General features: G+C 45.4%; 2 protein-coding genes across 2 annotated transcripts in view; both read right to left on the bottom strand.

Annotated features, from left to right (window-relative positions):
* Positions 1-16,746, bottom strand: part of LOC147737284 (uncharacterized) — a 1,685,245-nt gene that overhangs the window by 583,818 nt on the left and 1,084,681 nt on the right. The window lies entirely within an intron of this gene.
* LOC147737290 (uncharacterized) overlaps positions 1-16,746 on the bottom strand; it is a 53,297-nt gene that overhangs the window by 3,242 nt on the left and 33,309 nt on the right. The window lies entirely within an intron of this gene.

Here is a 16,746-nt window from a genome sequence, read left to right on the forward strand (position 1 = left end):
ACAAAGATCGGTCAGCAGGTTTTACAGCTTTTTGTTAAACATTGAAAAGGTCCCAAAGCAAGAGAGGAAAAGGCAGAAAAGGGGAAGGTGATGAACAGAGACAGCAAGGATAAATAAGCACACACACATGTGTTCAGAGTTTAAAGCCCTTACTAAAAGCCTCGCTGAACAACGCATGCAGCCTGGCTCAGGCGAGACCTAAAAATTGTGTACGAACCAATATAAGTATAAAGAAGGGTTTTCATATACAAAACCATCCAGTGATCATATTAATCTACATAGAGTGGTGAATTCACTGGTGGTACCTAAAAGAATACATACATAGGAAATATAAGAATGGTTTGAAAAAAATCTAGGTCAGACATTTGAACAACTGTGCTAGCGTTACATTTCAAAGCTATTCAGTCCAGGACATACAAACCCGTTCAAACAGGACACAACCATATACTGTATAGTCAATGTCTGTTATTCTTAGTATAGGTGGGAAATAAAATAATTTATAGACAACAAGATTCACTACAATAACAATATACTGCAGAAAGGTTAATCCGCTGATGTCGGGAAATGTGCCTCAACTCCCGTGGCATGCGGCCTTGGGTGACTCTCCGCCCTAATAAAGAATTATAGGAAGGTGAGCATGGTAAGAAAATAAGTCTTCTGGAAGGCTGTAACAGTTCTAGGCATTTTAGAACAAGTGTAAAGAAAAAGCGTGCCCATGTAGATTAAAAACTGTCCATATACTCATAGGCGGTGTCTGCAATAGTGACTGAGGTATTTTGTATGGCTGTGAAGTCCCTAATACGTTCCCCGAGCATGTATTCAAATGTCACTAAGGTTTATCGAGACAAGCGGGCAGCATAATGGTGTTAAATACTAGGGGGAGACACACCAAGACTGTGGAGGCAGTCGTTTGTCTGCCTTGAAGTTTGTGTATCAATGTTTTTGATGGCTCGTGCCTCGTAGCAGGCTTGTGTTGTGGCAGCACAGGGTGAACAAAGGCAGAACCTAGTGCAGTAACTTCCAAAGGAAACATGTGGTGTTATGGGGGAAAAAAAGACTCTTAGAGCTAGTTGGCCTAACACCAAGTACAGCGTGATTGGATTTCAGAAGCAACTGGCCCATTAAAATATGCAGCGGTAAAGCACATGATAACACTGCCTAGTTTAAACATAGATGCAGCATTCTTCAAGTTGAAAACTGTAGACGTGTTTGATGTGCACTGCAATAACAAAGCTGCGATGCAGTGGAGGAAATGGACTTAAAATAGTTGACCTCTGCATGGGGGCAGCGTGCTTTGTTTTCAAGACACAACGCCTGCCACATGTGCACTGAGAACTTTCCTACGACATGAGAGAGTGTGCTTTGACACTTCCATATCTTTAACATGAATGCAGCATTCTTTACTTTTTCATAACAAGAAAAAAAAAAAGACGGGCTCAATGCACGAAAGATTCAAGTTAAACAAAAAGGTAGGTTCAGGGACCCATTCCTGTATACATGGAACTTGCTGCCTCGGTGCAGAAAAAATTACATATATCTCAAACGGCGGGTCAGAGACCCATAACTGTATACAGGGAGCCAGCAATCCGTTATACCACAGCAGATGGAGGACGGTGTCCAGAGTAATCGCAGTTGCTCGAATAGAGGATCCGGAGCTAGCTAAAGCTGAATTTGGTGTGTGGCTAAATGTAAATGTGGGTGTACTTGTAAAGCACACTGTGACTCCATGGAGTATCCTGGCGCTGAAGACCGCTGGGGAACCCGTCCTGGTTTTCCCTGTGAGATGGTCCCGTTCTGGGTATCTCCAAGGTGAAACCAGCCATCCCCGGCGTCTGTGGGGGGCTGTTGTAGAGATGAGGCAAGCTTAATGTCCAGAGTTGCCGAGTGTGTTCCCTGGTTAGAGTAGGCACCGAGGCGAGACTTATCGAATCCGTTGACCCTGGTCCACGACCCTGCCGCGTCGGGAATTGAACCCTGGTCCCGGGCCGTTCTCTGCTTACGGGTCTGCCGCCTCTAACCAGTGAGCCACACCACTCCACTAAGGTTACTCACTCAGGTTGTATAATCGCATTACTCTGATGCAGTCACGTGACCACGAGTACTTGGGAAATGTATTCCCATGCCGGCAGCATGAATCTGAATGAACGCGCACTAAATGCTGCAGGCTTTCTTGCCTCTGTCACACACAGCCGCTTTTTCACGTGGAATAGAATCACTAAAGACGTGTTTCCATCGAAGTTAAGTGCAAATACCACGATGTACTGGCATGTGTTTTTAAAGGGTCAGCGCTGTATACCCAAGGGCGAAAGAATCATTAGAAAAATCAGCACACCCGAAAGTAGAAATGAGTGATGGGTGTGTGAACCATGTCCCTTGTACTACACATGTATCCTGTTGCAAGCGGTCAGCCCCATATGTCTCAGGGTATAGAGAGGTCAGTGCACCTGAATCAGAGTGCCCAATCTTGTATGTATAAGTGTAGGATCTTTGGGCCATGTCCAATGGACAGTCTGTCACAGGTACCTGGTGGAGGTAATCTTCTGAGCTTATGAGAGTACAATAAAAAAAACATATATATGAAAATATAGAAAAGAACAGGCAGTGTCCCTCGCACATATTCTAAGGCACCTGGTTATCAGGAGCCATAGTTCTATATGGTTAGCCATACGTATTCTCTTGTATGTTAGGTGGCCGGTGGCACTTCACCACACACTCTGAAAAATCGCTCATGTGGAAATGGTCAAGTCTAATGGGGCCCCTTCCGTCATAGAAGGGACAACTCCCCTGTTCCTATTGCAGCCAATGGAGATTTGGGACTATCCTACATGGACAAGGGAGAATGGTGTTTAGGCCCGTCCGATCCAAATCACTGCTTTGGTTCCCATGGTTTGTCTGTGCCAATTGGGATTTCAGTTATATGTGTGTATGAACGATATTTTGATCATCTGGCGAGGTGAAGATCAATCTATCACTACCTTCGGGAAATCGATTTGCAAGAACTAAGAGTGTGGCATGCCAATGACTGCTTCCACAACAACTTAAAGAAGATATTGTCCTACCTTATAGTCCCTATTAACAGCCACAAACTGAATTTTCATGAAGTAAACCATTGGTTTAATAAGGAATTCAGACTTTCACGTAGATATCCTTCACAAAGGACATCTCAGAAATCAGTCTGGATGGAGAGAGGTATAAAAGGGCCCAGGCTCAGGCTAAGAAAGAATGGGAGGAAGATGGCAGGAACTCAAATTGGCTTGCTCTTTTAAGAACTTCACCAGGTAATGGGCACTTGTGAAGTGGAGGGGAGAGAGGTCTCTGCTTCACCTCTGCAAAATAACATTTCTCCCCAGACCTGGTTTGATCATTTCTCCAATCTTTATTCAGTCACTCCTTTTAATGAGCCAGACACTGTGCTGGGGACTGTGTAAACAGACAACTCTATAGCTGTACCTGGCCCTTTCCTTGACCTGGCTGACATCCTCAGCTCTGGATGCAATAACCAGAGGTAGAGCTTCAGGATTAGACAGCATTCCAGCTTATATCCATCTGCTAGAAACAGATAAATTGTCTTGGTATAACCTTTTCTTAACTAATGCCATTATCAGTGGTGCCCCAGTACCGGAATCTTGGAAGGGAGCGGACGTCATCCCAATATATAAGAAGGGGATAGATTCCATCCAGCCAATTACAGGCTGATCAGCTTGATCAACTGTGTGAAGAGCATTTCTCCCCAATTGGTCTTGAGCAAGATTGAGGAATGGATTGCAGCTAAAGCCATTGTATCCCCCTTTCAGACAGGCTTTAGAAAGAAGATATCCACGATTCATCAGGTTTCCGCTTCCTTTTACTCTATTGGAAGATCGTTGTGGTCGGCAGGGAAACTTGTATGTTGCCTTCATCGACCTTAAATCTGCTTTTGTCCTGGTTCCACGAAGCAGGCTATGGAAGGTCTGGGGTGATATGGGCCATCCCAGGAGGCTCTTGAGCCTATTGATCAGTCTACATGAGGGTAATTATGCACAGGTTCGCTGGAGAACCCAGGGCCTGGTGACTGAACGATTAACTATCAATTAAGGTGTTCACCAGGGCTGTGCACAGGCGTCCACCCAGTTTTCTTTCTATATTAATGTTGTTCATTATCTGCCCTCTTTCTCAATTGATGCACCATCCCTGGTAGGCACAATACGTACAAGTTACTTACCTTTGGTAACGATGTATCTGTAAGACATATATTAGTTATAGATTCCTTAGCTTAGAATTACCCCCAGGCGTCAGACTGGATACGAAGAAATGTTTACTTAGCAGTACCCCTATGTGTCGGTAGGTGGCATCGGTCAACTCAGCGTCTGTCATGGGCATCATGGTCGCCGGGATGACGCAGTGGTGTCTATTTAGACTCTGCTCCTGCGAACTAATGTCAGTTCTGATACGACGTTCCATGCCAGAAGCGCAGAGCCATGCAAGACACTGACCCCTGGTGCACAAAACTAGGGCCCTGTAAGGGAGTCCCTGTCCCTAGAAGTCTGTGTGCAGAATGGGGAGGATGGGTGGGCAGGTAGGGAATCTATAACTAATATATGTCTCTTACAGATACATTGTTACCAAAGGTAAGTAAATTGTTCATCTGAAGTAGACTATTAGTTATAGATTCCTTACCTTAGAATAGATACCCCAGCAATACCAAACCAGGTGGTGTGTCTGCGAATTAAGTTCACACCAGGAAGTCCTGGAGAACAGAACAGCCAAAAAAGCTAGTTCTCCGGATTTGGCTGTCCAGGCAGTAATGCTTAGTTAACGTGTGCAGGGATGCCCACGTGGCTGTGTGACAGATGTCAATCAGTGGAACTCCACGGCCTAAAAGCAGTAGTGGCTGCCGTCGCCCTGGTAGAGTGGGTACACAGTCCTACTGGAAGTTCCTTTTAGTCAAAGAATAACAGATCTTAATGCATAGGATGACCCATCAAGAGATGGTAACTTTGTGCATTGCCCGACCTTTCTTTGTGCCCACATAATCTGCAATGAGTTGATCGTCCACCCGGAAGTCTTTAGTGCGGTCAAGGTAGAAAGACAGCACACATTTTGGGTCTAGACAATGGAATCTACCCTCCTCTTTGGAAGGGTTTAGAGGCGGGAAGAAGGTGGGCAATGTGAGGGTCTGACCTATGTGGAAAGAGGTAATCACTTTGGGCAGAAAGAGGGCTTAGTACGGAGGACTACTTTCTCTGGATGGACAGCAAGAAAGGGAGGTCACGAAGATAAGCCTGACGCTCACTCACCCTGCGAGCAGAGGAGATGGCAAGCAAAAAAGCAGTCTTCAAAGGAGGCGAAGAGGACAATTATGTAGGGCTCAAAGGAAGCACACATAAGATAAGTGAGGACAAGATTCAAGTCCCACTGGGGCATTACGAAAGGAGCAGCAGGAAAGAGATGAGTAATGCACTTCAGAAATCTGTTAACAATAGGATCAATGGACATGCTCAAGAGCTCGTGGTACCAGACTCTGTCCGGAGCCACAAGAATATATAAAGCTAGAAGGGTGTTCCTGCAGTGGCCGTATAATTCAATAATGTGTATACATCTCTAAATAATCAACAAACTAGTGACAGAAGGAGATAAAGTGCAATCAAAATTCATTCAAAAAATATATTTTTTTTTATTTATTCTTTTTTTATTCTTGTATAAATTCATATAAGTTAAATTCTTGATCAACAAATCTTCTTTCTTTTAAATTCATAGTTAGTACATGGATTATTTGAAAAAATTACTAAAGAACACAAAATAGTTCTAAAATCAGTAACAAATTAGTAGTTCCCCTGAAAAACAATCATACTCAGCAACTCACTCACGTGCTAACAGTCATTCTACATTCACACCACATACAAAGATGAAAAAGGAACTGGATTCCAATTAGCAAGATGACTAAGCTAATGTGGTCCAAGGGCACCAAGGTGTAGTTGTTGGCCCTTGTTGCGGGTCTACGCGCGTTTCGGTGGTCAAGCCACCTTCATCAGGACCTTGTACATCAAATTGTGCAGATAGCAGGGGATCAGACAAAAGGGAAATTGGCCTAAAAAGAAAAGACAAATCTGTCACTGTCAAGTACACAAAAAATCTATATACAAAAAAGCATTAACACATTCACTGTTGGGTAAAACCCAGGGTTCATTACTGTAGTAAGAGTGACAGTCTCCCTAATAGAGAAGAAAGCAAGAGAGTCCAATAGCATGAAGGCAGAGTACTGACACAAGGTGACAAGTCACCCTACCAATTAATGATGGACCAATTGCACAATGAAATATCCATTCTGCAAAAGCTGTTTATGGGGGTACTCCATACCAAGACATATACAATCATGTAACAATACTTACAAGATGATAGGTCAGCTATCGTTAAAACGAGTTCTCTTTGAGAATTGGAAGGAAGGGTCACTTGAAGGTCGGAAGAGGAACTGCAGACTTTCTTCCTCTGGCTTAATGCCAGTGACACAAACTTGAGGTTCACTATGAATCTGAGCACTCAGCAGGTAGATTTTTTAGATATTACCATCTCAGGCACTAACGGACAGCTATCGGTTAGCCTCTTCAGAAAAAGTACCGCTAAAAATACCATTCTGGAATTTGCAAGCTTCCACCCTAACTGCCAAAGGGAATCCATACCTTTCGGCGAATTCCTCCGGATTCGCCGGAACTGTACGGATATTAGTTCATTCCATCGACATGGAGATGCCCTGAAAGAACGGTTACTTAAAAGAGGCTACCCTCACCGCCTAGTGCGACAAGCCTATAAACGGGCCAAATATTTCAATAGATCCGCACTTCTACAGGGCAAACCCCAAAACAAGCACGAACGGATCACCTGTGTGATTAATCATTCTACCCTGAATCATAAACTGAGAAATATCATCAATAAAAATTGGAGAATCCTAAACGTGGATGAAAGTGACACTGTGCTCCCTCTTCCCATGTTAGCTTACAGAAGAAACACAAACCTAAGGGATATGCTGGTTCATGCGAGGCCTTTGACCAGAAACGCTCATTTCAACAACCAACTTTCAATCACTGGTCTCCCTGCAGTTGTGGGGAATCACAGGTGTGGCGGCTGCCATGCCTGCGACTCAGCCCTCATTTCTGACATGGTAATCTATAATGAAAAAAAGATCAAATTACGCCACCTGACCAACTGTCGCAGTAGCAATATAGTTTACATCTTGTTTTGTGACTGTGGCCTAGCCTATGTTGGCGAAACAGGGCGCGAGTTTCGCGTCCGTTTCAGCGAACATAAGTCCGCAATTAGGACCAAGAAACTCTCAGCCCCACTAGTAGAACACTGCATCGAGAAGTCACACAAAGAAGATGAGATCAGATGGTCCATCCTGGAAAAAGTCACTCCTAAAATGGGTCAGCCCATTGAAATCACGCGGAAAAAACGTGAAACTTTCTGGATTTTTTTGTTTGACAGTGTTAAGCGAGGACTAAATGAAGAGATATCTTGGTATGTTACCAAGTAAAGAATTTTGATCTCTTGTCCTTGCTCTACCTACCATAAACTCTACCTGCCATAAACTGTGCCTTTATTTGACCTATTATGGACTTATATCCCATTTTGCAGTTTATATGAGAATTTCCACCTCACTCTGGACCTATTTTGGACTTATATCCCATTTTGCAGTTTATATGAGAATTTCCATCTCATTCTGATTTTTTGTATGGGGCTCTCTGGACTTTGCACATCATTGTCTTACCAGTTCCTTTCACTCTGCATTATTCCACCAGCTGGTACCATCTTATTTACATATAATCTCTGATGGGATTTTATCCATTTTACAACACAACCCGCAAAAGAAATTCTATTGTAGGCACGACCTTTCAGACGTAGCCTCCTTTTTATTATATTTGGATATACCATCTTACTCCCTAGACACCGCAAATGTACGAGTTCGGTTGGCTGAGTACACACAATATGGCCGCCACTATGTAGTCCCTCGTCGATTCCTTTTAGTCGGCATTATCTCACCAGTTAGTACCACTCTAATTACTTATAATCTCTGTTGGGATTTTATTTATTTAAAATACATCCCGCAAAAGAAATTCCAAGAAATTCCGTTGTAGGCACGATCACTCAGACGTAGCCTCCTTCTCACTATACTTAAATATACCAACTTACTCCCTAGACATGGTAAAGGCACGAGTTCGGTTGGCGGAGTACACACAATATGGCCGCCACATTGTAGTCCCTCGTCGACTAACATGCCACAATACTCTCGCGGTCTTTTCCTTTTCTTCCGCGATATTTCAACCCGGACATTATAATATAAAACCGGGTGGACACAAACAATGTCAGACAGAGGGTCTCGGGAACGCGTAGATACCGGAACGCGGCACGCCGGATTCACAGGTAAGCCAAATAGGAATTGATCTTAGGCAGAGGCGTGTTGAGTAGCCCCGCTTTCAGTTTTCAAGATGCGGTGGCGCCGACTGTTTGCGCAGCGATTTTAAATCTAGGGGCTCCTTCGCTGTACTCCCACTCGTTTGTTCTTACATTATGGGACTCATTAAAAAGAACACCCATTTTCAGTAACTAACTAACTAGCCCTAGATTATCTGGTACATGCGTCCCCCTTCTAACTTTTGAACATGGCAGATTTAGTGCATATCATCCTGCACCACTACCATACTGCAGGATTAGGATATATATATTCTATTTTTATCTTGCAGGGTCACGATGGCTTAAGAATACTAAACTATTTCACAGAATGCCCCATTTTTGCGACAAATGAATAACATTGATGAATGTAAGTGTCTATATAGTCTCTCTAGCTCGTCATGTGTTTAACAGTTCAACAACACTCATTTTGCCCTCGTATATACGTGTTGGTATCTCTTTATGATATTAGAGACTGAAATTACACGGGAGTTAACTTTCTACGTGGACTACAGTATCCTGGGACCCCCTGCTTGACTTGATTTTATAAAATAGGAGTCTCCTCAGAACCCATACCGTAACGGAAACAACTCGCTCATTCTGGTATGTCTCTTTAAAATGCCATTTACAGGCAGTTCAGCTAACCTATAGTATTTAGGTCCACTTAGGAGTGATTTCTGACATGGGGCTCTCATACATTTCTCTTGTAGCTTCTTATACAGAAACTGATATCTAAGACACTAAGATGAAGTTTTGAGGGTCACTGTGTACATCTTCTATGGGTAAGCCTACTTTTTAGGGACCATGCATGCACACCATCGTATCTTTTTTACCATAACTTACCCTAATAGTCTCCCCTGGCCCCTTTATAGATGCGGTGCAACTCAAGTGACCCTTCCTTCCAATTCTCAAAGAGAACTCGTTTTAACGATAGCTGACCTATCATCTTGTAAGTATTGTTACATGATTGTATATGTCTTGGTATGGAGTACCCCCATAAACAGCTTTTGCAGAATGGATATTTCATTGTGCAATTGGTCCATCATTAATTGGTAGGGTGACTTGTCACCTTGTGTCAGTACTCTGCCTTCATGCTATTGGACTCTCTTGCTTTCTTCTCTATTAGGGAGACTGTCACTCTTACTACAGTAATGAACCCTGGGTTTTACCCAACAGTGAATGTATTAATGCTTTTTTGTATATAGATTTTTTGTGTACTTGACAGTGACAGATTTGTCTTTTCTTTTTAGGCCAATTTCCCTTTTGTCTGATCCCCTGCTATCTGCACAATTTGATGTACAAGGTCCTGATGAAGGTGGCTTGACCACCGAAACGCGCGTAGACCCGCAACAAGGGCCAACAACTACACCTTGGTGCCCTTGGACCACATTAGCTTAGTCATCTTGCTAATTGGAATCCAGTTCCTTTTTCATCTTTGTATGTGGTGTGAATGTAGAATGACTGTTAGCACGTGAGTGAGTTGCTGAGTATGATTGTTTTTCAGGGGAACTACTAATTTGTTACTGATTTTAGAACTATTTTGTGTTCTTTAGTAATTTTTTCAAATAATCCATGTACTAACTATGAATTTAAAAGAAAGAAGATTTGTTGATCAAGAATTTAACTTATATGAATTTATACAAGAATAAAAAAAGAATAAATAAAAAAATATATATTTTTTGAATGAATTTTGATTGCACTTTATCTCCTTCTGTCACTAGTTTGTTGATTATTTAGAGATGTATACACATTATTGAATTATACGGCCACTGCAGGAACACCCTTCTAGCTTTATATACTCTTGTTCCCCTCGGTTCCTGGGCCATAATTTACACGTTTGAGGGGGTCCCATTGCTCATGTTTAACGGAGCCACAAGAATGACTTGGGACCGGTCGTGTTTGATCTTCTTCAGCAATTTTGGCAGAAGTGGTACAGGCAGAAAGGCGTACAGGAGGCTGAAACTCCACTCGTGACAAAAAGCATTGCCGAGGGAGAGCCGCCTTGAAAACTCCAACATGCAGAACTGCTGACATTGCGCGTTCTCTTTGGTGGCGAATAGATTTAACCAAGGCTCTCCCCACTGCTAAAAGAGACCTTGCACCACCTTCGAGTGAAGACGCCATTCGTGATCCATCATGCACCGGCAGTGGAGTTTTCCGCCCTGGCTTTCAGGGAACCTGTTCGGTGTTGAACCACCAGAGGTATGCCCTGATGTTCCAGCCATGTCCAAAGAGAAGAGCCTCTTGACATAGGGTTCACGACCCGACCCTACCCTGTTTGTTGCAGCATCACATGGCAGTGGTGTTGTCCGTGAACACCTGCACCACTCTTCCTTTGACAGAAAGAAGGAGTGCCTTCAATGCAAGACTAATCGCCCGGAGCTACAGAAGGTTGATGTGGTGCCTGGACTCCGCCAGAGACCAGAGGCCTTTGATCGCCGCCATTCCCATATGGCTGCCCCAAACCAGGAGTGACGCATCCGTCACTACTGTGAACTCAGGTTGGGGAAGGGAGAGGGATCTGCAGTTGACTCAATCCTGGTTCGTGAACCACTACTGCAACTGACTTGGAGTCCCCTCCGAAATCTGAACGTCATCGGAAAGATTCCCCTGGTGCTGCGCCCACTGGGACTTCAAGTTCCACTGCAGAGCATGTATATACCATCTGGCATGATGCACCAGCAGGATGCAGGAGGCCATGAGGCCCAGCAGCCTCATTCTCACCGAACACCGGGATGGAGGCTGAAACATCGGTATCATAGCCCGAATATCCTGGACTTGCTGCTAGGGAGGATAGACCCAAAACTGTGCTGTGTCCAGAACCGCTCAGATGAAAAGGAGCTTATGGGAGGGAATCAGTTGCGACTTCAGCACGTTAACTGTGAACCCCAGCAAATGCAGGAAGTCAGTCTTAGTCTGGAGGAGGGAGATGACAGCCTGGGCGACCTCGCCTTCAACAGCCAGTCGTCGAGATAGGGGAAGACTGGAACCCCTGATCTGCGCAGATGAGCTGCGACAACCGCCATCACTTTCGTGAACACCCGGGGGAGGGCTGGTAAGGCCAAAGGGGAGCATGGTAAACTGAAAATGCGTGTGGCCTACCGTGAACCGAGGTAATGACGGTGGGCAGGCAAGACGGGGATGTGAAAGTAAGTGTCCTGCAAGTCCAATGCTACCATCAAATCTCCAGGCTCGAAGGCAGACAAGACCTGAGCCAAGGTTAACATCTTGAATTTCTCTTTTAGGAGGAAGCGGTTGATGTCCCTGAGGACTAAGATAGGATGCATGCCTTTGTCCTTCTTGAGTACCTCCTCCACTTCCTGGAGAGGAAGTGGAGGATTTCATACTCCACTCCTTGCAAGGTGGCTTACAAAGACGAATTGAAAGTCTACCATGCAATTGTAAACGTGTCAAGGCCACTTATATTGCTTCTACTATTACCCTTGCGCAAAACTGTACGCGGACTCTTTTCGCCACCGTAAAGAAACTTACAGGAGCAGACACCACTCCCTCCATGCCGGCCCTGGATGGCACACAATGTAATGCCATTGCAGATTTCTTTATATCTAAGGTTGAGGGCATCTATCAATCTTTGGCCCCCTCTCATTGCCAACTGATTCCCTCCAACCTGGCCCTTCAGTGTTTCTTTCTCTCCCACTGTATTTATTTATAATTGGTTACCATTTGATGACTCCTCCTTCCTGTCTTTTCTAAATAGTATCCGTTCGGGATCTCCTCGGGATCCAGTTCCTATGAAGATACTAAAACAACTAGACCTTGAACCACGGAGATTCTTAATGAGGTTAAACATCTCTCTCACCGAATCTCTGGTGGCACAGGAATGGAAACATGCCATGATTGTCCCCTTGCTCAAAAAATCTGGTGCTGACACCACCAATTTAGCCAACTTTAGGCCTATATCCCTGCTGCCAGCCTGCTCCAAAATATTGGAACGCCACGTCAACACCCAGCTCAACGAGTTTGTTAAAAACGTGGGATATCTCCATCCATCCCAATCAGGCTTTCGCGCTAATTACTCCACCGAATCCGCACTCCTTGGGGTGACCGAGCGACTCCGACACGGTAACGATAGCGGTGAGACCTTTGCGCTTATTCTTCTTGACTTAAGCGCTGCATTCGATACCGTGTCTCATTCCACTCTTTTGGAGGACCTCCGCTCCCTTGGTGTTGATGGATCAGCGCTTGCCTGGGTGGCCTCATTTCTCAATGAGCGCACCTTCCAGGTTTTCTCAAACACGGCTGAATCTGCGATTCATTCTTCAGCTTACGGCGTCCCTCAAGGGTCTATATTGAGCCCATTGTTGTTTAATATTTACATCAGACCTCTTGCCTCCATCGTAGAGGACGCCGGTCTGTCCATATATTCAAATGCAGACGATACGCAGATTGTGTTTTCTCTTTCTAGCAGCAGGGCCCAGGAAGTCTCTGCCCTCAAAATTGGCCTATCTCGCGTTGCAGCTTGGATGCAAGACCATCTGCTGAAGCTCAACGCAGATAAGACCGAGGTTATCATATTAGGCAAGCATAAAGATCTGTGGGGCTCTAGACACTGGCCCTGTGATATGGGTCCTCTGCCTACCCCTGTGCCTGTTGCTCGTAACCTCGGGTTCCTGATTGACGACAAACTCTTGATGAGGCAGCAGGTGACTAAGGTTGCTGCAGTCTGTTTTTCCATCTTACGCTGGCTGCAGAAGATCTTATGGATGCTGCCTGAGTCCACCCGCAGAATTGTCGTTCAGGCCCTTGTGATGTCCCGCATTGACTATGGCAATGTGCTTTATCTTGGAGCAGATAAAGCAACAATTAACAAACTCCAAGTGGTACAAAATTCAGCCGCTCGCCTCTTGCGTAATGTTCCACGGAGAACGTCCGCAATGCAAGCCTTGCGTGTCCTACACTGGTTGAGAATCTCAGATCGCGTGGCCTTTAAAACACTGTGTTTTTTGTTTAAGATCCGTCAGGGTTCTGCTCCTACCTACCTCCTGAACCTTGTCCAGCCTTATCTACCTGGCCGTTCTCTAAGGTCATCTAATAATGGCAATCTTTTGATTCCAAGAATCCGACTGGTTAAAATGGGAGGTCGTTCGTTCGCATATCTTGGACCTAAGATGTGGAACGCTCTTCCGCTGGCGTTAAAAACAGAAACTAATCTTCTGGCGTTTCGCAAAAAATTGAAGACTTTTCTGTTTTGATCTCCTCATTTCGTGATCTCTTTTTTGCACTTGCTTGTTCTCTTTCTTCAGTCTGTCCCTGGTGCCGGGAAACCCATTGAGGGTAGCTGAGCGCAATACAAATCCAATAAAATAAATAAATAAAATAAATAAATTGGGTACCAAGAAGTAGTGGGAGTAGCAACCCTGACCTACTTCTGGCACAGGGACGCGTTTGATAGCTCCCTTGGCAAAGAGATCCATAACTTCTTGGAAGAGAAGAGCCAAATGATCCTCCGACATGGGATGAAATCACCACAAACGGCATGACCCTTTCGCATTCCGCTGCTTGCGGAACTCCGCGTAGACAGCCAGAGTTTTTTTGTCACATAGGCTTAATCTTATCATGAAAAAATAGATATCAGTCATATGTTAAGAAACAAGGGTGAGTAGAAACCTTTTGGGTGGAGTAAAATTTAAGACATTATTATTGTGATTTTTAGGGCAATTAGTTGATTTTTGCAAGCACTAACACTTCATTGTGTAAAGTAAAGATGATTGGTTGTAAAGTCAACCTTATAGACCAGCTATCCTAGGGGTAGCATGGACAGAGAAGTCTTAGGCTATAACTCTAGAGGGCGTGTAAAGCCAGCTGTTTTACCATATGTAACCCCATGAATACCAAATGAAAGAACACCACACAGGATATATATAAAATATATATGTATTTATTCACTAACCCACTCCTCTGAACTCTTTATGAGGACAGAGGCAAAAGCACATAACAAGTTACACTTAGAAATACTTTAAATAGCACAATTTACAGTTAGGCCCTAGGGGCGTGTAAAACCATATACTAAGTAAGTGGTATAAGAACCATGACTGGTGAAAGGAGAAGGCCTAGGGAATCGCTGGGGCTAAACTATTTGACCCTTAGGTTAGGAGTAGAAGGCCACAGGCGGCGCGTGCAGAGTCGGAACACTCACGCGGGAGTCAATAGAAAGTCTATGGGAACTTAAAAGGTAAGTAATTATAGTTTTAGGACACTTCCGGTTTAGATAGGAGGAAACTACAAGCAAATCTGGACACTAGGATAGTCAATCCCTACAGGAGCACCGAAGTACTCGCGTTACCTCACCCACGGGCTGTGGGTGCATAGGTGTCAAAGTGTGTCTGGTTTCGCCGTTGATTCCAATGGAGCCGTGAAGTAAGATGCTGCAGGCGACCAGGGGGAAGATGTCCGGGTGGATCGAAGTTGAAGAAGGACCTGAAAGCAGAGGGGACAGAGTCTAGGTCACTAGCCAGTGACCGGGTGGAATCAGGAAGGAACCAGACGTCGTCGAGGAGCAATCAGGTGCTGTCGTGAAGCTGGTCTCTGCAGCCACGCGGACCAGAAGGTGTCGAGGACGACCAGGCGCTGGAGAGGAGCTGTCCCACGAAGGTTTTCGCAGAAGGAGGGGTCGACTTCAAGATCGGAGCCAACAAGCCTAAGCAAAGGCAACCCACGCAGGATACACAAAAGGCTTCTGGTGCAGACCAGGAGGGTCTGAGGTACTTCACCTTTTCAGGGAAGCAAGTGCCAGTCTGGAGCAACCAGACCAGCGATGGATTTCTTAAAGGATCGTCGTCACAGGGCTACTAGCCAACTGGCTAGCAACCGGGACAACGCGTCGAGTAGAACACAAGCAGAAGGGCCCCGTGCAGAACACGTGGAGTGTGGAGGGCTGATCTTCGGTGCAGGTGGTGCTTATTGTCGGGGTGTCTCGGTCCCCAGTGCACAGCTTCGAGGATGCCTCAGGAGCTGCGCTGGTAGCAAGAAGAAGGACTTTTCAAGATGTCCGGTCCACGAGGTCCAACGCCGTCCAGGTGCTCATCTGTGCTGGAGTCGTGCAGTGGGGTCAGAGGGCTCAGGGAGTCAGGATCTTGTCAGGCTATGAGCTCGGGTTCCGGCGGGAACGGGGGCAAATCAAGCCGTCGAGTTGCTGGATGGTGCCTGGTTGCCCAGGGTGGTCACTCCTTGGCCACAAGGGAGATTCTTCAGTCTTCAGCTTAGGTGAATGTCAAAGTTCCAGAGTTTCGTCTTCAGTTCGATTCCAGGATTAATCTAAAGTCTCCTGTGTCAGCTCCTATCTTTATACAACTAAAGTGGGCTGGTTTACCTACTAGGTCCCTCCTATGGGTGGGACCAGGAAGGGGGGTGGTTACACCTCCTTTCCTTTGTCCAGTTTAGCGCCAGAGCTGGGGCAGGGGTGCCCCAGCAACCGGTTTGAACTGGGGCATGCATGGAGCACCTAGAGTGCTCCAGGCAGTGTGTTTCTTTTCAACCCTCCCTGTCCTAATACACAAACTCCTGTCTGGGGCGGTGCTTGCACCTCTCCAGGCAGGAAACCTATTGTCCAGGCCTCCCTTGCTGGAAGGACTCCCAGCAGCAGAAGGTCAGACTTGTGTCTGGGCAGCAGCGTCCATTTTGTAACGCTGGGGCTCTGGTTAACTTTAACCGTGATCGTCAGAACTAACATGTCTTCTCCCTCTAGAAGGGCGGAATGCTACCCCCGTCACCAGAATTGGCGAGGGGGTAGTATTCCAAAGTGTATGACACCTTACACGACATGTTTCGATAAAGCCAAACCAAAGTTAGCATTAACCGCGAGGAATATAATGCACTTAAGAGTATATGGTTTGGCAATATCATAGAACAGCTATAAGGAAGTAGTTCCGAACGCTGCAGACAGGCTCAGCTCATGCTAGAGCACCATCTCACATATAACCAAGCACTCTGCCTTCAGGATTGTTAAGGCCTGCCATAGGAGTGACTTATTGGTTACTATGTGTCTATATATATGTAGGTATAGGAATACTACACCTAAGCAAGGGGTGATTACACAACCTTGCCCCAGCTGAGTGAACAGCCAGTTGTGTCTATTTGGGTGGCCAGCCAGGTGTGGCATAATACATGCTGCAGCCCCTGGTAGGCCTTGGTTGCACCTATGCCCTGAGTACCTAGGGTACACTATACAGGGACTCATAAGGTGAACCAATATCCAATTGTGTATGTACCTAAGGTACATGGAGTCCGTTTTAAGGAGAGAGCCGATAGTTGGCCTGGGATCCTGCTATTCAGGGCCCAGGCTAAGTCGAAAACCAGCTAAACACT

The sequence above is a fragment of the Lissotriton vulgaris genome, chromosome 1_1 (assembly GCF_964263255.1).
Source record: "Lissotriton vulgaris chromosome 1_1, aLisVul1.2, whole genome shotgun sequence".
Classification (NCBI taxonomy): Eukaryota; Metazoa; Chordata; class Amphibia; order Caudata; family Salamandridae; genus Lissotriton; species Lissotriton vulgaris.